At 43.7% G+C, this 26,381-nt stretch overlaps 1 protein-coding gene across 2 annotated transcripts in view; it reads left to right on the forward strand.

The window, feature by feature from the left end:
* The first annotated feature begins 1,552 nt into the window (after positions 1-1,552).
* LOC144594588 (transcription factor MafG) overlaps positions 1,553-26,381 on the forward strand; it is a 50,778-nt gene continuing 25,949 nt past the window's right edge. Inside the window, exons 1-2 of one of the 2 annotated variants that reach the window (XM_078401321.1) lie at positions 1,597-1,651; positions 19,483-19,611. The gene's annotated coding sequence lies outside the window, so the exon portion shown is untranslated. Of the gene's footprint in view, positions 1,652-19,482; positions 19,612-26,381 lie in introns of both variants that reach the window. The other variant, XM_078401322.1, reaches the window with a different exon arrangement.

A 26,381-nucleotide genomic window follows, 5' to 3' on the forward strand; every position in this document is an offset into this window, starting at 1 on the left:
AAGAATGAGATTCAGATTCATGCCAGACCTTGAACTCTTGAAACTTTCTCCAAAGTTACTGACCCATCTTCTGAGGGGGAGGGTCACAGAGGCTCAGTGGCACAGCAGTAGAGTTGCTGTCTTACAGCGCCCGAGACCCGGGGTTCGATTCTGACTATGCCTGCTGTCTGTAGGGAGTTTGTACATTTTCCCTGTGACCGCGTGGGGTTTCTCCGGGTGCTCTGGTTTCTCCCCACATTCCAAAGACGTGCGGGTTTGTAGGTTAATTGGTTTCTGTACATTGTCCCTATTGTGTAGGATAGAACTTCAGAGATGCTGCCTGTCCCGCTGAGTTATGTAAGAAGTGGGTTCGAATCCCACTTCTGACACCATGTAAGAAGAGTAGATTTCCACAAATCGTTTAACTTCTATATAAGCGTTTTATTACAAATACAACGCAGAGAGCAAGAGAGAAAACCTCTGCATGGCAAACCTCATGGTTACAAAGTGAAACGAATTTAATCAGCAGCATAATACAGATAACAGGACAAAAATCAGGCATGGTCCATAGATCAGGTCAGCAATACGAAAGTCAATAGACAATAGGTGCAGGAGGAGGCCATTCGGCCCTTCGAGCCAACACCGCCATTCAATGTGATCATGGCTGATCATTCTCAATCTACTGATTCCTACCCCGTTCCTGCCTTCTCCCCATACCCCCTGACTCCGCTATCCTTAAGAGCTCTATCCAGCTCTCTCTTGAATGCATTCAGAAAATTGGCCTCCACTGCCTTCTGAGGCAGAGAATTCCACAGATTCACAACTGTGACTGAAAAAGTTTTTCCTCATCTCAGTTCTAAATGGCCTACCCCTTATTCTTAAACTGTGGCCCCTTGTTCTGGACTCCCCCAACATTGGGAACATGTTTCCTGCCTCTAATGTGTCCAACCCCTTAATAATCTTATACGTTTCGATAAGATCTTAATAATCTTATACGTTTCGATAAGATCTTAATAATCTTATACGTTTCGATAAGATCTTAATAATCTTATACGTTTCGATAAGATCTTAATAATCTTATACGTTTCGATAAGATCTTAATAATCTTATAAGTTTCGATAAGATCTTAATAATCTTATACGTTTCGATAAGATCTTAATAATCTTATACGTTGCGATAATCCGCCTAGGGGATTGATCTACAAGTTACTCCAGCATTTTGTGTCTCTCTTCGGAAGAAACTGTCCCTGAATCTGGAGGTGTGTGTTTGCACACCTGTATACCTTCTGAACCATTCTATCAACAGCCAGAGAGCAGTCATGAAGTGCAATCTGGCTCATTGGAGACCGATTGGTGTCCATCATCACAGACTGGTGGGAGATGTTTTGGAGGTGCAGGTGAAGTGGGACATAAACAACACACCGAGGGAGGGGGTTTGGCTGACAGGCTGTGCAGTGCCTGTGCCTTTAAAAGTTTGCCCGTTGCGTAGAGCTTCATGAATGAAGCCACATGACAAAAACATCATCTGACGTCTGGCCTCGGCACAAGCGCAAACAACGAGTGGGGGGAAATTCCTTCAATTGCAAAAAGGGGGGGGGGCAAGAACAGGCCCTTTGGCAGCTCGGGTCCGCTGCAAAGCCGCGCAGGAGGATCGGGGAGCTGCTCAGGAGTCGGTGAGTCAGGGAAAGGTGGGGTTTGCTGGGATTAAGGGGGCAGAAATGGCTCCGGGTTTTGCTGAGTGTGCAAACGCAATGAGTGTGTGTATGTGTATGGGAGAGAGGGGAGAGAGCTGCTGACTCATCAGCGGGTCACAGCAGCCTGAGTCAGGCTGCCTGGCCACTGGACTTTGCAATGGAGGCAGAGCAAGGGACTGAAGCTGCTTCACAGTCAGGGACACTTGCTCTCCTTTCCCCCCTCCCTTCTCCTTCTCCCTCTTATGCTTTCACTCACTCACTGTCCAACACAAACACAAACACACACACACACACAGTGAACAAGAGGCTGCAAAGCTCCCTACACACACACTGAAACCAGCTACCATCCTTGATCTTCAGTAGAGAGAGAGAGCAGGGCAGAGACGACAATATGTAATCTGATAGCACTTGTCTGAAAATACATAACGTTCAGGAGGAGCTGCTGACTCAGGGTACATTCCCCGTGTTCTACATGGGATAAAATAAGGGGCCATGATTATTCAGGTAATTGGTCTACACCTGACTGGAATTTTTGATTTGTCATGTAATGAATGGTAAATATATTACAGATCATAATGAAAAGGAATACCATCTTGGGGGGAAAAATACACTCCATGCAAAACTAATCAATGGATGAGTCTCAATGTAGGATTGTAATTTGATGTGTGCCAAACAATCCTGCTGACTCAACTCTGCTAAGTGAATGCGTCCCAATGCACTGAGGAATGTATTCAGTGAGATGGGTGGTTTACAGACTTGTGGCATTGGCACAAATATGTGTTGATATTAAATGGGGAAACATGCTTTTTCATGATCCTTGGCATGACTATCACCGGCAACCTAACCTGGTCCCTTGATTAAGAAAGCACATCATCGTGAAGAGGGGTCTCGACCTGAAAACCCGTTCCTTCTCTCCAGAGAAACTGCCTGTCCCGCTGAGTTACTCCAGCATTTTGTGTCTATCTTCTGGGTAAATCAGCTTCCACAGTTCCTTTCTACGCATCCTCATATTTACTCTCTTGGGCTTCTGAGAAGATTATTTTGAACTTTACAGATGCGCTATAGAAAGTATTTTGACGGAATTCATCTTGGCGTGGCAAGGCACCCACTTGACCACCTGAACCATCGGAGAGTGGTGACGAACATGGCACAGTCCATCACAAGCTAGTCACTTCCTTCCATCCAGTCTATCTTAATGGGACGATGCATTAGGAGGGCTGGAATTGCTGCCACCCTGACCATTCCTTTTTCTCTCTGCTACATTCTGGGAATGGATACAGGAGCTTGGAAGCCTGGATGTCCAAACTTAACAACAGCTTCTTCCCCATGGCTATCAGACTCCGGAACAAATAACCTCCTTCACATCCTCTTCCCGGCCACCTTTTCTTACTTGTAACTCTACCTCATTTATTACATTATTGCACTTTTGTTTTTTTGGCACTACAATTTGCAATCCAATCTTTGCATCATTCTACAGTCTTGCATTTGTTGTATTTATTATTGTATTTGTCACAGGCGTGTATACTGTGTACTCTGTGAACTTCATGTGAACAAGGAATGTCACTGTTCTCTGGTGTGTATGCCAATAAACTAATCTGAAGATGACTTGTATTTTGGGTATTGTGGTAATCTGCTGCTGTGGGTGCAGGAAAATGATACTAGTGCACTGTTCAGTTGTTGAGTTATTATTGTAAATCAAAAAGTATGGCACCTTGCAAAGTATGACAGTAATTATGTTTTAATGGTTTGTGTAAATACTTTCTAAATGCATTTTCAGGTGGATTTAAGAATGTCTAAGTCTTTAGGGATCCCTTCTTCTATATTGGGGCTTGGTCTGAAAAGTGAGAAAGGATGTTCTATGCTGTTTGAGCAAAATGGAAGAATGGTCCAGAGAAGAAGATTTCAAGCAAGACCCTAAAAGTTTTCATGGCACTCTTATTTAATCGAGGGGAAGCGTTATATTTCACGAGAAAGGTTAAGTTTCTGCCAGTTTAATAATGAAAATGTTCTGTATAATGAATTGTTAAGATTTTGTATTTTTATGTGAAGTTTGAAGTTGTCTTTTCACTGAAAGTTCTCCCAACGTTATGATGTATTGGTTATGGTGTTTTGGTTGCTGGTGTACCACTCAATAGCAGTTATCAAACGTTGTTTGGCACCCTTTCGAGAACAAATGAAACCCTTGCAACTAGTGCACTAGTTAGAAGCATTTCATTTGTTCTCGGTCAGGAATTCATGGAGAGTAAAGATTTGGAGAGATATGGGCCAACGCAGGCAGGTGGGAGTTGCCTAGATGGGGCATCTTGATTGGCATGGGCAAGCAGGGCTGAAGGACCTGTTTCATGCTGTCTATGAATGAATGATACTTTATTATCACATGTGACATGTCATAGTGAAATACTCTGTTTTGCATACGATACACAAAGTATGCAAAGAGTCAGCAGGTATAAGGCGCCGACAAAGATACAGTGTTCAATGTAGTCCCAATAGTCCCTCTTTTGCTCTCGGTGGCGCCCCCAGGCCGGGTCCCTCTAAGTCTCAAGTTGTGTTCTGAAACTGTTTTTCCGTTCTGTCTTTCAAACTGTGCAAGTATATTTTTAGGAAGAAACTGCAGATGCTGGTTTACACCCAAAGATCGGCACGAAATGCTGGAGTAACTCTGCGGGACAGGCAGCATCTCCGGAGATGCTGCCAGTCCCGCTGAGTTACTCCAGCATTTTGTGTCTATCTTAAGTATGTTTTTATATAGTTTATTAAAAATCTTAACCCTAATGGGGAGTGAGTTCATAGCTGTAATTCAAGCCACCAATTTTGCTGACACTAGTATATTACATGAGCTTCACTTCATCTGTTTGATATGATCCATTCCACTGGTTGAATTACAACCTTGTTAAATTTCCCAAGCATCTGCACACTGAGCATGCTGCCGAAGAGACTGGTGATTCATTGGCGTTGACTGACTAAAAGTTGTAACTTCAGAAAAAGAAGAGAGAAACAGATTTATTGAGTATGATCAATTACTGGGTAGCAGCATGTCAAATTTCACTTTGTGTCAAACATGCCTTTTATTTAGTCACCGTACAAGGAAACTTTATGTTGACAATTGATGCCCTCCTGTTGCACTTTCGGATTTTGAAAGTTTAAGATTATTAAATTCTAAAAATAGTTTTTTCTAAATTAATGTTGGCTGTGCTTGTTGCATATGAAATTGCTATAGATTGACAATTTATTTTGTAGCTTTTATTATACTTTAACCAGAAATGATTTTTATCCCAAATTAGGCGTTTATATTTTTACATGGGATGAATTGCCTTCGGATTTGAAATGTAGCAAAGAGCTGCTGAATTAAGGCAATAATTTTCCAAATTTGCTATCCGTGCTTTCAAAATTTCATTTTCTGTGGTGTGGCTGTCAAACTGGCATGGCCACCCTTTATTGTGAAGTGGTGGACAGTTACCTTCTTGAATTGGTGATGCCTTGAGAAGGAAGGTTCTCCCATGGTGGTGTTAGCTAATTCTAGGATTCCGACTCATTCACTTTCAGTAAATGGTGATGAACCTGGCAACTGTTTGATTTGGAGAGCAACCTGCTTCCAAGAGCCTTATTCCCATCAGAATTATGTTTGAACCTCTTGTCCCCTGTAAATTGGTCTTTCCTCCAGAGCACTGAAATTTTGATAATGCAGCTGTTGTGCCTATAAATGCAACGGCCGCAAAGCTGGAGCTTATCCAAGTGGGACAAGGTAATAGTGTGAATTTGGTCATTCCTTCAATCACTATTTGGCAGCACAATAACGTTGCATCCATTACTAGATAAATTCAATGTCTTGTTTGATTCTTCAATATAGAAATGTTGCTCTATTGTAAATAAAATACAAAGCTTGGAAACTGCATCCATGCCATTTCATATAACCTTGGATTAAATGAGTTCAAAGAGGTTTCCTAGAGTTCAATCAAATGTTGATATTCTGATTCCACATAGTATGGAAAAGGCCATTTTTTGCATGTATCTTCTGTGGTGGATTTTTACTGTGAAAGGAAAACTGAGACACCCACTGCAGGACAGTACATGATTTAAAGTAAGGCTAATCCGTAAAATCAATTACAATTGATTTTAAGCCCAGATACTATGCAACCAGTAAATTCCACTATTGCAGACTTTGGAATGATCGGGATTCACAGCAAGCCCCTTGATGATAAAGTGAAGGAACAACCTAAATGGACAAGGAAGCGAAATTCCCAGGAGTAAGAATCACATTGAAAAAATCTTGTGACTGAGATGTTGGTGGCAAGCATAGCACAGGAACTGGACCTTTAGCCCACGATGTCTGAGACTACTATGATGCCAATTTAAACTGACACCGTCTGCCTGCACATTTCCCCTCTCTACACCCCCCCATTCCTTACCCGTTCATGTGCATTGTCCAAATATCTCTTAGACATCACTATCATATCTGCTTCCACCACTTCCCCTGGCAGCGTGTTCCAGTCTGTAAATAAAACAGCAGGACATCCTGAATGTGCGACTTTGAAGTTGAACTAGTTAGTCTAACGATACTTCATGATGCCTCGGAAAAGCAGCCAACATGAAGATTTGTCCCATCCTGATCATTCCTCCTTCTTACCGCTCTTGTACAGGTGTCAGAGGCTGTGGGGAGAAGGCAGGAGAATGGGGTTAGGAGGGAGAGATAGATCGGCAATGGCAGAGTAGACTTGATTGGCCGAATGGTCTAATACTACTATTCCTTATGACCTATGACCTCTCATCAGGCAGAAGATACAGAAGCTTGAACGTGCGCACCACCAGACCCGGATGTAGCCTCTGTGAACGAGCTTCTGAATGGTCCTTTCATAAGTGAGGTTACTGCCCAATTCACCTCCAACCCATTGCAGACATTGGACTTTGTCTATGGAACAGGTGCACTGCAATGCTGAGAACTATATTCTGTACTCCGTATCTTCCCCTTAGCTCTACCTGTTGTACAGAGTTTGACTTTCTGTTAGTTTAAGATACAACGTGGAAACAGGCCCTTCGGCCCACTGAGTCTGCGCAGACCAGTGATACAGTAACGCTATCCTACACACTTGGGACAATTTCCATTTACAATTTACACGGGGAGATCGTACAAACTCTGTACAGACAGCACCCGTAGTCAGGATCGATCCCGTGTCTCTGGCGCTGCTAGACAGCAACTCTACCGCTGCACCATTGTGCCGCCCTCGAATGTATTTATGTTTAGTATTCTCTGATCAGATAGCAAAACAAAGCTTTGCACTGTACTTTGGTGCACGTGACAATAATAAAACTAAACCTAGTGTTTTACTGCAGGCTGCTTATTAATTTTATATCTACTTTGTGTAAAAGTTTTTAAATTCAAAGTTCCATTAGTATACCGAAAGTATTTTTGCTCTGAAGTACTGTTTTGGAGAGGTCCTTGTGATTTGGAGAAGGTTTGCAAAATAAATGTGATGTAAGCTATGAACAAAGAATTGATGGCCACGTATTTAGAGCATGTACATTTTTGTGTGGGGGGGGGGGGGGTTTATCTGTTAATGTAGCAGTGTGAAAATAAAACAACTTTTTAAAGCTTAATTGATGAGGAAAGTCTGAAGGTGTGGTGTTAATCGGGTGGTGTCTATGGACAGGGGGAATGAGTTAATATTTTGTTTCTAGATTCTCTAGGATTGTCTAACCTAAGACCTACCTACATCAGTGTCTTCATATATGCTGACTGAGGTACAGAATATTTCTATCATTTTATATCTAGCATCTTTTGTGCTTTGACATTTTATTTGTTTCCTGCAGCTTTGAAGCTATCTGTGAATGCTCTCGTCTGGTGTATAGAATAAACAGTATGTGGTGTATATAAATGTACTGTGATAGCGTGGATATATACTAAGCTCAACTTGAACTTGCCTGTGTGCAGTTGATAACTGCCTCTGTCTGTCCTTCCTTCCTTCCTGAACAGCAGCAGATAGCAGCTTCTGTTTGGAGGTTTTGCATGTTGAGCTCTAGAAACTCAACGTGCTATTGTTAGAGCTCCCTTGCTTACAATTAAGGTTTTCTTTTATTGAGTCCATAAGTGGAGGTCATAAGTTGGACATTTCTACTGGATTTCAATAGCTTTCTTTGTTGCCCTGTCCCGTCCTAATTCCAAGTATTATATTTAAAGTTTTTATATAAAGTTGCTGGCACTAGCTCACCTGTATTTGAAATGTTGATACTAAAAACAAATCTAGATGCACTGCTTTGTGGATACCATGTTTCTGCACACTCGCACCATGGAAGATAATTATAGCCTGTTTATTTCACCTGTTGCAGAACTTTAACTTGTTGAAAAAGCTTAGAAATTTTTTTTGTTTGAATTCTAAAAAGTTAATTGGTGCCCTAAAATTTGTTCACTCATTGAGTGGCACAATGGCACAGCTAGTCAGAGTCCCGGGTTCGATCCTGACCTCGGGTGCTTTCTGTGTGGAGTTTGCACATTCTCCCGGTGACTGAAAAAGGGTCTCAACCTGAAATGTCACCCATTCCTTCTCTTCAGAGATGCTGCCTGTCCCGCTGAGTTACTCCAGCTTTTTGTGTCTATCTCCCGGTGACTGCCTGGATTTCCTCCGGTTTCTTCCCGAATCCCAATGATATGCAGGTTTGTAGGTTGGCCTTTGTAAATTGCCCCTAGTGTGTACAGAGTGGATGAGAAAGTGGGATAGCATAGAACTTGTGGGAACGGGTGATTGATGGTCGGCGTGGACTCGGTGAGCCGATGGCCCTGTTTTCATGCTGTATCTTTCAATCAGTCATGCAATCTAAAATATATTCTTGTAATATTGGACAGCTGCAGTGCTATTTCATTCCTTCTAATTTGGATGGATTAAACAGAGAAATTCTATACCTGACGCAAAATGCTGGGGTAACTCGGTGGGTCAGGCAGCATCTCTGGAGAACACAGATCCGTGACGCTGTAGGTTGGGAACCCTTCTTCAGACTCCGGACTGAAGAAGGGTCCCAACCCAAAATGTCACCTATCTATGTTCTCGAGAGATGCTGCCATAACCCGCTGAGTTACTCCAGCACTTTGTGTATTGGTTTGTAAATCAGCATCTGCAGTTGCTTGTATCCAGCTTTCTCTACCTATTCTATTTCCACACGATGGCTCCTTCTGTTTTCTATTCCAATGATTAATCTCCTCGCCCTCTCTTCCTCCCGCATCAGCACTGCTATTCCCCTAGCAGTGACATTTACTTGTAATATTCTGTCCAGGTCGAGTGCATCACTAGAGGAATTGAAGTTGCCATCATTTTATTACTTGCGCTGATGCAACCAAGTAATTTTGCCATGCCAAGTACCTATACTACTACAATAGTGAGTAACTATAGTGTGGCACGGTGGCGCAACTGTAGAGTTGCTGCCTTACAGCGCTTGCAGTGCCGGAGATGGGGGTTCGATCCTGACCATGGCACTGTCTGTACGGTGTTTGTACGTTTTCCCCATGACCGCATGGGTTTGCTCCGATATCTTTGGTTTCCTCCCACACTGCACAGGTTTGTAAGTTAATTGGCAGGGTTTGTATACTTGGTATAAGTGCAAATTGCCCCTAGTGTGTGTAGGCTTATGTTAATGTGCGGGGATTGCTGGCCGGTGCGGACTCGGTGGGCCGAAGGGCACTGTGTCTCTAAACTAAACTAAATAAGTTGGAAAAGCCTGGAGCTGGGCAGCAAAAGAATTTTGATGTATGTAGTATTTGCTTATTATTGTCACGTACCGAGATACAGGGGAAAAACATTGTTTTACATACCATCCAAGCAAATCGCACCATATGCGAACACATCGGGCAGTGCAAAATAGAAAATAACCAAGCGTGCAGAATATAATATTGCAGCTACAGAGAAAGCGCAAATAACCAAAAAGATGCAAATGCCGCACGGAAGTAGATTGGCAGATCTGGAATACTTCCTTAGTACATGGGAGGTCTGTTTGAGACTCTGATAACAGCAGGGAAGAAGTTGTTTCCTGAATCTGATGTGCTTCAAACCTTCTTATCTTGTGCCTGAGGTGGAGAGGGAGAGAACGAATGACTGGGGTGTGAGCGGTACTTGATAATGTTGTCATGCTTTCAAAAGGCAGCATGAAGTCATAGAGTGATACAGCATGGAAACAGGTCCAACTTGCCCACACCGGCCAACATGTACCAGCTACACTAGTCCCATCTGCCTGCGTTTGGCCCGTATCCCTCCAAACCTGTCCTATCCATGTCCCTGTCCAACTGTTTCTTAAACACTGGGATAGTTCCTGCTTGAATTACCTCCTCTAGCAGCTTGTTCTGTACACCTACCACCCTTTGTATGAAAAGGTTACCCCTCAGATTCCTATTAAATCTTTTCCCCTTCATCTTAAACTGATGTTCTCTTGTCCTCAATTCATCTACTCTGGGCAAGAGACTCTGAGCATCTACCCGATCTAATCCTCTCATGATTTTATACACCTCTATAAGATCACCCCTCATCTTGCTGCGCTCCAAGGCATAGAGTCCCAGCCTACTCAACCTCTCCTTATAGCTCAGACCCTCTCGTCCTGTTATTTCCTTGCTGCAACGAGTTGTTTGGGCTAAATTAGACTCGAGTGCGTCACAGAATTGCTGCACAAACTCAACTGAGGAAGGGGCAAAGAGGTTCATTTCCTTACGTCAGAGACCACTTGTTCACGAGTTTTAGTTCGGCTATAGAGCCACAGGGACTAACTTTCTTTGTTCTTGAAGTGGGAGAAAGAACAATATTTTTCCTGGAGCATATTGTGTCTTTCTCCTTGGACTTTGAACACAATTGTGCGTCCGTGGTGTGTTGGAGAGAATAGTTATGTTGGTGTGGTAATGGAACAGCAAATGGTAAATATAATATTTAGGTGGAGTTGCTGATTCATCAAGATTGTGCAATTCAGCAAATACCATCCCATACTCCACCCACTCAATCTACTGTGAAAGATTGCTGTGTTTGGAATGTGATGGTGTTCCTTTATGAAGACTACTAGAAACTCTTGGGGCTTTGCAGAGTGTTTTGTTGCAGAATTCCATCTTGTCCTGTCTTCCCATCTTTGTCATCTCAGTTCAGTTCAGTTTAGTGGATTGTGTACTGAGTACAGACGTGCAGTGAAACGATCCACAGCCAAGTCTCCTTTTGACATCTCTTGGATTTGCAAGGGTAAGTGTCATTCTGTCATTTGACAATAGCAGGTGAGATCTTTTATGCGGCTAGAGCTTGCTTGTCTTGAAGAATCCAAAACCGAGAAGGAGCAGGCAAGGAAGGCTTCAATTTGAGGGTGCGTCTGTGATGGGCTTGTTGCAGCGGTGTGGTTTTAAGGCTGGCAAGGAAATTGGCTTCCTGTGATGCATGTCGCCGGCATTCATCTAGATTATTGGGTGCGATGGGACGCTTTATTTTTCACATAGGTTTGGTTTAAGTTTAATTGTTTACTTCTGGTTCTTGTGCGTTTTTGTTTCCCCTCCCAAGTGAAAGTAATGCTCAAATGCACAATAACCGCCCCAGTGGTTTTTCGACTAAGCTATGCTGAATGGTGGAGCAGTTTGGGGGGGGGGGGGTTTGTATCTGTCCCTGCTGTCTCTTGGGTAATCAAACTGCATAATGTGACTTGTTTTTCTTGATTCTTGAAGGAAAAGTTTTTAATGTGAAAATAATTTGACGATTTTCATCTTGTGATGACAGTGAGTCGGGCAAGCATGAGGCCATAACCATGAGGTATTTGGACCCACAAGGTTTTTCTTCCTGTTTTAACTTGGACTTGGGAGCAGGCAACTCTCAACATATGACGATAGACACAAAATGCTGGAGTAACTCAGCGGGTCAGGCAGCATCTCTGGAGAAAAGGAATGGGTGATCGGGTTGAGACCCTCCGTCAGAAATGTCACCTATTCCTTTTTTCCACAGATGCTGCCTGACCCGCTGAGTTACTCCAGCATTTTATGTCTATCTTGAGTGTAAACCAGCATCTATCTGCAGTTGCTTCCTACACATCTCAACATGTGAACTTTGGTTGCAAGGTTCGTGCTTCATAACAAAATGGTTTTAAACATCTCTTCCTGATGGTGCCTATCATCTACTTACTTCAAATTATCGGCGTTGGGTAAGATTGCAGTTGCTCAGCTGAACCTGAGTCAGTAGAGCGGGATTTAGGATCCAGCCCAGAATTTGAAGTCTGACCCTTAAATATTCAGTCAATTTGGATCAGTTTAGTTTAGTTTGGAGATACAGCATGGAATGCTTTGGCCCACTGAATCCGTGCCGATCAGTGATCACCCATTCATTAGTTCTATCATACACACTAGGGACAATTTACAGCAGCCAATTAACCTCTAAACCTGCACCTCTTTGGAATGTGGGAGGAAATGGGAACACCCAGAGAAAACCTACGTGGTCACAGGGACAACGTGCAAACTGTATACAGACAGCACCCATAGTCAGGATAGAACTCTGGTCTCTGGCACTGGAAGGCAGCAATGCAACCGCTGTGCCGCCCAGGATGTGTTAAACCATGAGCCTGGCTGCTCAATCATGTGGACATTTAAAGCACTTGGGGGACCATTTGAGAAATTAAGAAAGAAAAATTATATGGAGGGCTTTTCAATAATGAAAGATACGGCAGTCAGATTTGTGCATAGAAAGCTCTTGCAATGTGATGTCAGATCATCTGTTTTGGTAATTTCACATTAAATATTGGTCAGAACATATGCTTTTCTTGAAAAGAGCACCATCATGTTGTTTAAGTTCCAAAGATTTACTCGAGTGACGAATGGAATGCTGGAGTATGTTATTAGTTACTTTCTCCATGCATACTTATTTTTGTAGTGTTTATTGTGTATGCCCTTTTGTCACGCCTGCAGGATCTATAATTAGATTTATTATTGTCACGTGTACTGACGTACAGTGAAAAGCTTTGTTTTGCATCCATCTGATCAGTTAATACTCTACATAAATATAATCAAGTTCAACTCGAGTACCATATGTAGAGCAAAGGGGAAGATACAGAATGCAGAATATAGTTCTCAGCTTTGTAGTGTATCAGTTCCATGGACAAAGCCCAATGTCTGTAAAGGGGTAGAAGTGAATCGGACCCTAATTTGTGGAAGGACTGTTCGGAAGCCTGATAACGGGGGAAGAAACTGTTTCGTGAGTCTTGTGGAGCACACTTTCAATCTTCTGTACCTTTTGCCCAACGAGAGCAAGGAGAAGGAATGACTGGGGTGAGACAAGTCTTTGACTATGTTAGGTGCTTTTCCGAGGCAGTGTGGTGTAGATGGTCAATAGTGGGGAGTCCAGTCTGTGTGATGGACTGGTTTCCATCCACAAATCTCTGCAATTTCTTGTGGACTTGGGCAAAGCTGTTCCCAGACCAAGCTGTGATGCAACTCGACAGTATGTTTCTATGATGCTATCACCTCAAGACAATTAACTTTATAACGTTTATATAATTAACAGGCAATGCCACCTTTTTTAATCAATATCTCTGAAACAACATCAATAAAACAGATATTATCTGTTTCTTTCCTGTACTCTATTGTGGAACTTGGCCACGATATTTCTCAATATCACAACTACTGACTGTGCTGTAATTCCATTCCATCTTGCGCTTTTGTGAGTATAGTTATCGTAAATGAAAATGGCATAAATTCTACCCCCTCCATTGATTATTAAAATGACAAATTGGTTAAATAGTTTTTTATTATTTTGGTGGCGCAGTGAAGAAGTGGTAGAGTTGCAGCCTTACAGTACCAGAGATCTGGGTTTGATCCTAATTACGGGTGCTGTCTGCAGATTTTTGTACGTTCCCCCCCTGTGACCGCGTGGGATTTCCCCGGGTGCTCCGGTTTCCTCTAACATTCCCATAGACGTACAGGCTTGGAGGTTAATTGGCATCCCACCCCACCTCTACTTTCAGTCTGAAGAAGGGTTTCCAAACCAAAGAAACGTCACCTATTCTTTTTCCCCAGAGATGCTGCCTGCCGCTGAGTTACTCCAGTTTTTTGTGTCTACAAAACCAGCATCTGCAGTTCCTTTCTACACATTTTGTCTGGCTCCTATGTATGCTGTGTTTTACTGCCTTTGTATCCCAAGCATGGTCATAAGTGCTTATGTTTTAACAGACACTCGAGTATTTGTGTAGTTAACATAAATGAATAAAGACTAGACTAGCATCATTGTAAAAATAAGGAACTGCAGGTGCTGGTTTACATAGTTCAGGCAGCATCTCAGAGGAACATGGACTCGCTGAGCTACTCCAGCACTCTGTGTCTTCCACATTGTCATTGTAACTTAATCACAACAAGGGCAGTACAAATACTTATCAATATCATTATCACAGACTACTTGTTTCTGGTCACTTTTTGACTTAAACTGTTGAGATATGACAAAGATAACACAGTTATTTGAAAGTGCAAACTGATAAAACCAGGAATGGAATGTCAATGCAGTAACAATTTAAACTATCCAGGACTACACAAGTATTTAGAGATCTTGATGATTTGAACTATCTTGAAAACCCTTTGTAGGGAAATACTTTTCTTCCACCTGGAATTTGAGAAGATTTGACATTGATCTATGCTCTCTGGTCTATTGGATTTGGGTGGTTCATTAATCAGTTAATTTGGGGAATCTTGTGCAGCTGGGAATTTGCTTCAGATCTTTGTTTATACAGATTTGATGGTAACTCAACCCCCTCCTCCACTCCTTGCTCCCAACTTGTGTTGTTTTTGTAATGGAGACTGTTGCTTTCACACTAATGCCTGGTGCTCTCCACAGTATCTTAAGTGAGAGCTGTAGCCAATTTAGAAGTGCAATAATTATGTGAGATCGGTTATTTGGTTCCCGATAAGTGAACAGATGGACTTCCCTTCATCTTTCAGTTTCTTTAAAACTTTGGCACTATTTTGCACTGGCTGGAAATGCTGCTAAAATGCCCAAATGGCAAGATGATTATGTGTCAATTGGCAATTGATTTCTCCTCTTAAAGGACTACTTGAGGAGATTTGGTATTTCGATGAATACTCCCTTGAACTTGTGCAGTTGGGAGCATATTGACTGGTTGTATCACGGCCTGGTTCGGCAACATGAACGCCCAGTTTACAAAACATGGTGGACACTGTCTGGTCCATCATGAGTCCTGACCTTCCCACCATCGAAGGGATCTACAAGGGGCACTGTCTGAAAAAGGCAGCCAGCATCATCAAGGACCTACACCACCCTGGCCATGCTCTCATTCCACTCCTGCCATCGGGGAGAAGGTATAGGAATCGGAAAACTATAGCATCCAGGTACAGAAACAGCTTCTTCCCAACAACACAGGCTACGTCCTCCAAGTAAATACAAACTGCCTGGGTTGTGCTAGAGACTTTGGGCTTTGCCTTTGCACTACATTGTTTTTTTAAATTTATTGAACTTCATTTTATTTGTTTGTTTATTATATTACCTATTGAGTACAGTGTTTACAAACCTGCTGTACTGCTACTGCAAGTACAAATTTCATTGTGCAATTCCAGTACATCTATATACTAAAACCCTTTGTTTGTTTGTTCCTGAACTACAGCCAAAACGGTATGCGAGGGGGAGGCGGGGGGGGGGAGTGGGAGAGGGGGGAGTGGGAGAGGGGGGAGTGGGAGAGGGGGGAGTGGAAGAGGGGGAGTGGCGGAGAGGTTTGGGCCCAATGGGTCCACTTGGTCTAGTCTGACAATAAAACACTCTCGAAGAAGGGTCTAGACTCGAAACGTCACCTGTTCCTTCTCTCCAGAGATGCTGCCTGTCCTGCTGTGTTACTGCAGCATTTTGTGTCTATCTTCGGTTTAAACCAGCATCTGCAGTTCCTTCCTACAAATCTTGACTCTAGTGTAGGATAAGACCCAGGTGTGAAGAATGCAGCTCTGCTTGTCATTAAAAATGCCTGACAGATGGTGTGGTCTCATTGGGTTATTGCTGTATCCCACTAGCTCTAAAGTGGCTCTGTGGCGCATCGGTAGAGTTCCTACCTTAGGAACGTCGGAGACTCGGGTTCGATCCTGATTATCGGTGCTGTCTGTATGACGTTTGTGCGTTCTCCCCGTGACCGCGTGGGTTTTCCCCGGGTTCTCCAGTTTCCTCCCACACTTCAAAGACTAAACTAAACTAAACTTGCATCTCTGCAGGTTAATTGGCTTCTGTAAATTCTAAATCGTCTCTAGCGTGTAGGATAGTGCTAGTGTACACGGTGATCAGAGGATGGCGCGGACTCGAAGGGCCAAAGGGCCTGCTTCCATGTTGTATTTCTAAATTCTAAACTCTCTTCCAAAGCCTATTATAGGAGCCACTTTATTTGCTCAACTCCAAAGTGGTACAAAACCATTGTATGAATGGATAATATAACAATTCTAAGTTTCTAACAATAAGCTGATGTAATTATGTAGATCATTCTTGGAAACCTGCTGTATGGAAGGAGGTCATTTTGGCCACAGCTCTGCATTTCCCCCTCCCCCTGCCATTTTAACTACCTAATTTCCTCTGCAAAAGTTACTTCACTGCTCCTGTGGACAGTGCTTCCACACTGTTATATGAATCTACAGAGGGTGGTGAATCTGTCGAATTCTTTGTCACAGAAGGCTGTGGAAGCCGTCAATGGATATTTTTAAGGCAGAGATAGAAAGATTCTTGATTAGTACATGTGCCAGAAGTTATGGGGAGAAGGTAGGAGAATGGGGTTAGGAGGGAGAGATAGATCAGCCATGATTGAATGGTGTAGTAGACTTGATGGACTGAATGGCCTAATTCTGCTCCTATCAGTTATGACATGACCTTATGAATCTGTGTTTCTTTTAAAGTTTAAACTTTTTGTTGTTTATTGGTGTCTACTGAGTACAATGAAGAATTTCAATCTTCCGTTTCGGGACATATGACAATAAAACACTCTTGACGTGATCTCTGGCCCTTTTGCCAAAGCTTCAAAAGAGTCTATTTTTAGTTTAGTTTAAAGATGCCCTGTGGAAACTGGCCCTTCGGCCCAATGAGTCCTTGCCGACCAGTGATCAGCCAGTGCACTAGCACTATCAGACACTCTACGGGCAATTTACAGAAGCCAATTAACCTACAAACCCACACGTCTTTGGAGTGTGAGAGGAAACCGGAGCACCTGGAGAAAACCCGTGCGGTCACAGGGAGAACGTGCAAACTCTGTGCAGACAGCATCGGTAGTCAGGATTGAACCGGGGTCTCTGGCGCAGTAAGGCAGCTACTCTACTGCTGAGCCACCCTAGAGCCTACTGATAAGGTAGGAATTTTGACAAATATTTGAGAGCTGTGGAAGTCTGTACCTGGGTGTGCACTTCAGATCGTGACTCCAATCAGTTTTGTTTTCCAGTGATGCTGGGTGAATACCTCGACACTGCTTTGTTAATTCTCCTGTACAGTGTGCCTCCCTGAGAACCTGTTGACCTGTGGCTGAATTTGAACTTCATTCATTTATTTAACAACATCTGCACACGTGTAAATGCGCAGCATGAGTCATTGCACATAAATGTTAGAATCTGTAATGTGAGTGTTTTCTCTGCATTCCTACAAGTGCACTCCGTTTGGTGTTTCCTTAAAAGTACATTTGGGAAATGCTTGAGCTCTTTGAATTCAAAATTAACAGCACCTTGACCCACTTCTCAAACCTGCAATGTCCTATTTCTACAGTAATGTAGACGTCCTGGCAGGTACACACTTGACTTTGCCAGTGTCTTGAAACAGCATTGTTTAGTTAATGTTTCACACTGTCGGGGAGTGTATTCGAGTTTTGAACTCATTTGGCAATTTTGCGTTGTGTATATCTATTCACCATGCTGCTCGTAACATTCCCTGTAGCGCGCACTGGGTTATTCTTAGTAACTGATGCCATCTTTTCCTTGTGGATCCAGTGTTGTTCTATTTGGATTTTGTACACGAGCTGCTTTTATGTTTAGTGCTGCTATCTCCTTTCAGATGTAAGCCACTGTTGGGTAAAGGTCCTGTCATGGACCTAATTGGTTCTGTTCACAGTCATAGAGCATGGAAACAGGCCCCTCACTCAGCTCAACAAGCCCACACACACACACACCACCAAATACACATTTGCATTAATCCTGTCACAAAGTGCTGGAGCAACTCCACAGGTCAGGAGGCATCCCTTTTCAGTTTAGTTTAGAGATACGGCGTGGAAACAAGCCCTTCGGTCCACCGAGTCCACGCCGACCTGCAAACCCCTTTACATTTGCACACACTAGGGACAATTTACACATTTTACCAAAGCCAATTAACCTACAATCCTGTGTGTCTTTGGAGTGTGGGAGGAAACCGGAGCACCCAGGGAAAGCCCGTGCGGTCACAGGGAGATCGTACAGACAGCACCCGTAGTCAGGATCAAACCCTGGTCTCTGGCACTGTCTGGCAGCAACTCTACCGCTGCGCCACTGTGCTGCCCCTGGAGGTTGCTAGAGTGGCGACATTTTGGGTCGGGCCCTTCTACTGATGCAGTCTGCTGAGTTACTCCAGTACTTTGTGTCGTTTCACCTTAAAACTAGGCGCCGATGCTGCTGGTCAGTACCAGCGAGCCCTTCTTTAAAACTACATGGCCCTGTTGACTGGGCTGTTGTTGCGGTTCACGTTGTAGCCGCTGGGAGCAGAGCTTTCTTTAAGACGCTGCCACTGACAGGACACGCTCTGTCACCGTGGTCCTCTTTCACTGGCTGCCACTTCTTCCCGTCGGCTGTCGCTCCCTGCTCCAGCGCTGCCGCCTTCTCCTTCTCAGTCACGGTCACCTTCCAAGGTGGAGTATGTGGGCGAATCCAGGGGGAGGAGGAGGTCGTGGAGGGAGCGACCAAGTGGACAAGGCGACAACCAATAGGGGGAAGCAGCAGCTGGTGAGAGGGCAGGGAGCCCCATGGTGACCGAGCATGTCCTGTCGGTGGCGGCCTGAAGAAAGCGCCATTCCCGGGGGCTACAAAGTGAGCCGCAACTACAGCCGCGTCAGCTGGGTCGTGCGGTGGGTGAAGAGGGGCTCGCTGGTGCACTTGGCAAGCCTAGGGTGGCATTGGAAATCGGGGCTGTAAGAGGCCGAGGAGGCAGTGCGAGCTGGGAGTGGCGTCGTCAGGACCATCCGCCAGCACCGAAACCCATTATAACGGGGTCCCTTAAAACGAGGGTTTACTGTAATTATGGAACAGAGGGATGGTGAGGTTAACCACGTAAATGATCGTTCTATGTCTATTGTTCTATCCCCTTACCTCAACATGGTCTTAATTATTCCGTTTCACATTGTAATGATAAAATAGTCAGCGTGTACAAGCCCCACATCCTGCACTATCAGCAGCTGCTGATCTGCACAGTCGGCTAAATTCTACATGTTAAACACCAAAGCATCCTGAGATTTGACAACTTTGACAGTTTCTTTTGTATCTAGTCATCTGCATTGCAGCTGTGCAAGCTATAAGTAAAAATTAAATTTAGCACTTTTGAAATTAAGACACAATCTGATGCAATTTGCCTGTGCACAACTCTTCCTCAATGCTTTCTTTTCCTATTTGGAGAGAACAGCATTAACCCTTTGTGCCCCAGCACAGACTTGGGCATGTTTGAAGTGTGTCTGGGTGGTCTTTGGTAGACAACTGCAAGGGTCACATTGACTGACCTGAGAGTAAACTATATCGCGAAGGCAAAACCCACAGTCTGGATCTTAGAAGAAAACAGATGTGATGAGACAAGGGATCAATATCTGCTTTTTGAGAATAAAGTAAAAACAATTCATTGAACTTTCTGTGTCGGCAGGAACTGCAGATGCTGGTTTAAACCGAAGATCGACACAAAAAGCTGGAGTAACTCAGCAGGTCAGACAGCATCTCTGGAGAGAAGGAATGGGTGACGTTTTGGGTCGACACTCTTCTTCAGACTGAAACGGTCTGAACTGAACTTTGGTTGAACTTTTTTCTTCAGTCATTTTTTTTTTTTTTTTAATTCTAAGTTGAGTTTAAAAGCCATGAACAATGATTGGAATGTTTTGAGGTATGCTCACCAGCAGTTGCTGTCTGTATGAGACAATGGCAGTTCATCAGATTGTCTGACTGTACATTTGGCAAAACAAATTTTACTCTTCCTGAGATTTGCAGACGTAGAAACCCTGCTTGTTCTTCTTTTTAAATGTTCTATTCTCTCAGATGCACATACACACAGCCACCTGTTCATAAATGGCAAAGGAACGGGTTTGAAAATAAAAGATTTTTCTATTAAGAATTTGACATTTTCATGCAATTTCGTAGACTATCCATATTGGAGCAGGAACTGGAAATTGAGCTGCGCAAAGTTTCCACTTGGCAGTATTTTTAGTGGAAATTATGCAATCACCTTCTTGGAAGCTGTGGGTGCGTTTTTGTTTTGGGCAGGCGTTGATAAGTGGGCAAATTTACCATTTCCTCATTCCTCCCTGCATTTCGGCATGCTGTTTAAATTTAATTGAGCATAACTCAATTGAAGATTGTGGTTGCGATTGGAAACAAAAGGACACATTGTCCTAGTTACATTCTCCTTGGCCTAGATAGAACAGAACTGCTATCACATGTGGAGAAATGGCATAGGAGGTCATTTTGAGGAAGTGTTGCTTTCACAGTGATCTGTAGTTCTATAGTCTAGTCGGTTTACATGACACTGTATTAAAACGGCAAACACCGATTTGGTTTTTATAGTGCAGACTCCTCCTTGTGCGTCAAATGTTATTGTAGATGGCAAGAAAACAAAATTAATTGTAGGGCAGTGCAAAACTTATATTGAGGCTAATCCTTTTCCTTTTGTGTAGGAAGGAACTGCATATGCTGGTGTACACCAAAGATAGAGACAAAATGCTGGAGTAACTCAGCGGGTCAGGCAGCATCTCTGGAGAAAAGGAATAGGTGACGTTTCAGGTTGAAAAGAAGGGTCTCGACCCCAAACGTCACCTATTCCTTTTCTCCAGAGATGCTGCCTGACCCGCTGAGTTACTGCAGCATTTTGTGTAAACCTTTTCCTTACTTCACTGCAAATTAAACTATTTAATGTTTATGGCTGTCTGATGTTAATTGCATGTCATAGAGTTGTGTGGAAACTTCGGTCCAGCTTGTCCATGCTGACCAACATGCCCCATCTACACTGGTCCCACCTGCCTGCTTTTGGCCCATAGCCTTCTAAACCTATCCTATCCATGTACTTGTCTAAATATTTCTTTAACGTTGCGATAGTACGTGCCTTAACTACCCCTCCAGCAGCTTGTTCTGTACACCCTCCACACTTTGTGTGTAAAAAGAAAAGAAAGTTACCTCTCAGGTTCCCATTAAATCTTTCCTCCCTCACCTTAAACCAATGTCCTCTGGTTCTCGATTTCCCCAACTCTTGGCAAGAGACTCTGTGTTTACCCGATCTATTCTTCTAATGATTTTGTACATGTCGATAACATCATCCCTCATCCTCCTGCACACCAAGGATTAAAGCCCTAGCCTGCTTAACCTCTCCTGAAAGCTCAGTCCGTGGAGCCCTGGCAACATCCTGGTAAGTTCTCTCTGGTTCAAAATGTGTGTGATAGTGGTGCTTCACTACTAGAAACTGAAGCTCTAATGCGCTGCAATGACCAGAAAAAGTGACTTTAAAACTTTTTTTTTCTTTTTTTTTTTTCTGAATAATTTTGATTTTTGTAAATAATGTCGGGTGGAAACTCACTTATTCTGAATGCTTCCTTTTAAAATATATCTTGGTTTATGAGTGTTTGGTGCTGCAATGTGGTAGTGCACACATTTAAATAATCTGGGTGACCACCAAGCAGCTTTCGACCACAGATGCAAGTTTTCTGCCCGGAACTCAAACTGGCCTGAGGAGTTTTTCTATAATAAGTTCTGGTCTGAACCAACATTAAGCTATCAGTTTGTTTGCCTGGCAATATTTATTGCAGCTGCTTCAATGCACAGTGACATTCATCACTGAAAACAATGGCAAACAATATTCTGGAGAGTTTGGTTGGCACTGTGGTGCAGTGGTAGAATTGCTGCCTTACAGCGCCAGAGGCCCGGGTTCACTGGATATTTTTAAGGCAGAGATAGATGGGTCCTTGATTAGTACAGGTGTCAGAGGTTATGGTGAGAAGGCAGGAGAATGGAGTTAGGAGGGAGAGATAGATCAGCCAGGATTAAATGGGGGAGTAGACTTGATGGGCGGAATGGCCTAATTCAACTCCTGTCCCTTATGCCCTTATGGTCCTGACTACGGGTGCTCTGTTTGTCCATTCTCCTTGTGACTGCCTTGGTTTTCTCCAGGTGCTCCGGTTTCCTCCCACACTCCAAAGTTTGTAGGTTAACTGACTTCTGTAAATGGTCCCTGGTGTGTAGGATACTGCTTGTGCATGGGGTGATCGCTCACGGGTGCAGTGGGCCGAAGGGCCTGTTTCCCTGCTGTATCTCTAAACTGATTCATATTCTTGCCATTTGAAAAACAAAACCAGACCCAATCTTGAGTCAAGTATCAATCTCGACATGAAGGGTTTCTTCTTGCGTGAATGAAGGCAAATTGAACCATTCCATTCATTTTGCGCTTCGTTTTAATTTAGTTTATTGTCACGCGTTCCGAGGCACAGTGAAACACATTTGTGTGCTAACCAGTCAGCGGAAAGACGTGATTGCAATCAAGCCTGCACAGTGTTTACGTATACGATAAAGGGAAAAACGCTTAGTCCTAGATAAAGTCTGATTAAACATAGTCTGCGGGTCTCCAATTAAGTAGATAGTAGGGCAAAACCTCTCTCTAATTGGTGATAGGAAAGTTCAGTTGCCTGATAACAACTGGGGAAGAAACTGTCCCTGAATCTGGAGGTGCCATTTTGCAAAGATTGTATCAAGCTCAAAATTAAACCTGTTTAAGAGGCTGAGGTGATTGTGATAAAAGTATATAAGATTGTGAGAGAGCTGGATGGGGTTGAGAGCATGAGCCTCTTTACAAATGGCAGAGGTGCCTAAAGCTAGATGGCTTAAGTTAAAGCTGAGGAGGAGGTGTAAGGGGGATCTGAGTGATATACTATTAATACACAGAGTAGTTGGTATTCGGAATGAGTTGCCAGAGGAGGTGGCGGAGGCGGAGGCTGGAACAAGAATAACATTTTATGAGGTATGTGTGGAGAGTTACTTGAATGACCAGGGCATAGAGGGATATAGAATTAATGCAAGGAAAGGCACAAAGTGCTGGAGTAACTCAGCGGGTCAAAGGTAGCAAGGATAGGCAACGTTTCAGGTCAAGACCCTTCTTTAGACCTAACACGTCACCTATTCACATTCTCCAGAGTCGCTGCCTGACTGGCTGAGTTACTCCAGCATTTTGTGTCCCTTCATGAAAACCAGCATCTGCAGTTCCTTGCATCTAGAGTTAATGCAGATTGATACAGATTGGCATGATGACCCTGTGGGCCGAGTGGCCTGCTTCTATGTTGTACAACTCTCCACCTCTATGTAATCACTTCCGAACCAAAACAGGACAAGTGTTGGACAGGATGCTGAAGTAAAGGGAAATTCTACTAATCTTGGGTTCAGAGTAAATGGTCGGGCTTATTTAGCTGGAAAGAGCCTAACTGATGACTGATAAATGTGACATGGGTGAACAATGTGTCAACTGGCTCAATACATTTAACATCCTGAGAGCTTTTTTAAATAGATGACGAGTTGTGCTTTACAGCGCAGATCTATGCACATATAGGCTTTTGGAAAGCAAGCAGACTGTCAAATTACAACCTCTAGATGGAGACTTGTGAAGTTGTACCTTTTTCTGTAATATTATTGATGTAATGTGAAAGGAATGTTAATATGTCTCTGTAGAATTCAAAAATAAGTGACCTATATAGCTCAGTAAGTGGGAGGGGGGAGGATTATTCATCTCAAATGCGTGTGTATGCTCCATTGAGAAGCACCCCCCTCCTCATTCTATCACAATGAGGCTGTATTGCTGCCAGCTATTTTTGCATAGCAGTGTCTTTCCTTTAATTTCCTGTGGTCCCTCCCAGTGCATTCCTGTTGTGAACTTTGCACCAGGTTCACGAGCCAGCAAGAATTTCTGCCCTCGGCCTTCCTGCTTCAAACAAACATTGTCAGATACCACTGAGTACCTGTCTCCTGTGCCAAGGACTAAGCCAAAGTAGGAAGAGATGGAGGACAAAGGAAATTAAAAAATGTAACAAGATGCATATTACACCGCAGTAAATGTGGCATGAACATGCAAGAATAAAAAAAAAATCGAATGCTTTGGTCTATAATCCACATTTTTAGTTTGGTTTTCGTTTAGAAGTGCAGCGTGGAAACGGGCCCTTTGGCCCACCGAGTCCGCGCTGACCAGCGATCCCGGCACACTTCCAGTATCCAACACACACAAGGGACAATTTATAATTATACCAAGCCAATTAACCTACAATCCTGTACGTCTTTGGAGTGTGGGAGGAAACCAGAGATCCCGGAGAAAACCCATGCAGGCCATGGGGAGAATGTACGAACTCCGTACAGACAAGCACCTGTAGTCAGGATTGAACCCAGGTCTCTGGCGCTGTAACTCTCCTGCAGTGCAAATGCGCCACCCTAATTGGCTATTAAAAATTGGAAAACCCTATGTTGAGGTTGCAATTGTTTAGTTTACTTTAGAGATACCTGGAAACAAGCTTTTTGGTCCATGCGGACCATCAATTGCCCATTCACTTTAGTCCTATGTTATCCCACTTTTTCATCCACACCCTAGAGGCAATAGAGGCTGGGACTTATTTCTTTGGAGCATCAGAGGCTGACGGATGACATGTTGAAGGAGACAACCCCATCAAACACATCACAAAGACAGCCTTCTTCCACCTCAAAAACATTGCCCGTCTCCGTCCATCCCTCTCCTCCACAGCTGCAGAAACCCTCATCCACGCCTTTATCACCTCCCGTCTGGACTACTGCAACAGCCTCCTCTATGGCGCACCCTCAAAAATCATCAGTAAACTTCAATACATTCAAAACTCCGCTGCCCGTCTACTCACCCACACCCCGATCCGTGACCATATCACCCCCGTCCTTTACAAACTCCACTGGCTCCCCATCCCCCAGAGAATCCAGTACAAAATCCTCCTCATGACCTACAAAGCCCTCCATAACCTGGCCCCATCCTACCTGACTGACCTCCTCCACAGGCACACTCCCACCTGCACCCTCCGCTCTGCTGCTGCCAATCTCCTATCCCCCCCCATCCGGACCAAACTCAGATCCTGGGGGGACAGGGCTTTCTCCATCGCTGCTCCCACCCTATGGAACTCACTACCCCAAACCGTCAGAGACTCCTCCTCACTCACCACATTCAAAACATCACTGAAGTCTCACCTGTTCAGTACTGCCTTCAACCACTGAAGGTCACCTCACCTTCTGTCTCCTTTCTCTGTTCGTTTACTTATTTATCTATTTATTCACTTCCCTATGTTCTTTAAATCCCTGTAAAGCGTCTTTGAGTGTATGAAAAGCGCTATATAAATGTAATACATTATTATTATTATTATTATTATAAGGGACATGGATAAAGTGAATGCATAGTCTTTTTGCCCCAGAGTAGAGGAAACTAAAACTAATGGATAAGGTTCGAGGCGAGAGATTTAAGAGGGATCTCTGGCAACTTATTCACTCGGAAGGTGTCCATATCTGGAATGAGCGGCTTGAGGAAGCTATAGAAGTAGATATTATTATGATGTTCTAAACACACATTTAGACAGATTAAAAAATTGAGAAGGATATGAACCAAATGCAGGCAAATGGGACTTGCCCAGAATGCCATCTTGGAGGACATGGATTTGTTGGGCTGAAGGGTTTGTCTCCATGTAGTATATTGCATTGTTGCATGGTTGCAAATTCAGAGTTTTACTTCAGGAGGCTTTATCAAATGGAGAATGAAAGAGCTGACCAGATGAGCATGAGCACCTTTCATGAGCCTCAGCAACCCTGCATTTCATGCTCCTGCTGTGGCTTCCTTTACATCGGCGCGACCAAGCGTAGACTCAGCGACTGTTTCATCGAACACTTGAGCCCGATCTGCTCCATCTCCTGCTTGCTAACCATTTTAACTCCCCTTCCCATTCCCACACTGACCTTTCTGTCCCGGGCCTCCTCCATTGCCAGTGAGGCCACACACAAACTGGAGGAACAGTATCTCATAGTCCACTTGGGTAGCTTACAACCCAAGGGTACGAACATTGAATTCTCCAATGTTGGGTAACTACAAACCCACACCCTCCCCTTTCATGTCACATTTTTCCCCCCTCGTTTCCCTGTGGCCCACCTGGACACGCACCCATTCTTCCCTTTTCTCTTTCCCCCCTGCTCCCCTCTTTTGTCCCCCTCCTATATTCCATCCTCTAGCTCTTCTCCCTTTTCGCATTATCTCATACTTTTTTTCTTTTCATCTCTGGCCTTTGTCCAACCATCTGCTAATCAAACCCCCTTTTCACCTGTATCCACCTATCACTTGCTAGCCTTTGTCCTGCCCCCACCTCTCTTCCTGGTTTCTTGTCCACCACCATTGCAATCAATCTGAAGAAGAATGAAACGTCACCTATCCATGTTCTCCAGAAATGCTGAGTTACTCTAGCATTTTGCATCTTTTTGCAAACCAGCATCTGCAGTTCCTTGTGTCTACCTAAGTACAATCCTCGTCTTCAA

Source organism: Rhinoraja longicauda, chromosome 6 (assembly GCF_053455715.1).
Source record: "Rhinoraja longicauda isolate Sanriku21f chromosome 6, sRhiLon1.1, whole genome shotgun sequence".
Classification (NCBI taxonomy): Eukaryota; Metazoa; Chordata; class Chondrichthyes; order Rajiformes; family Arhynchobatidae; genus Rhinoraja; species Rhinoraja longicauda.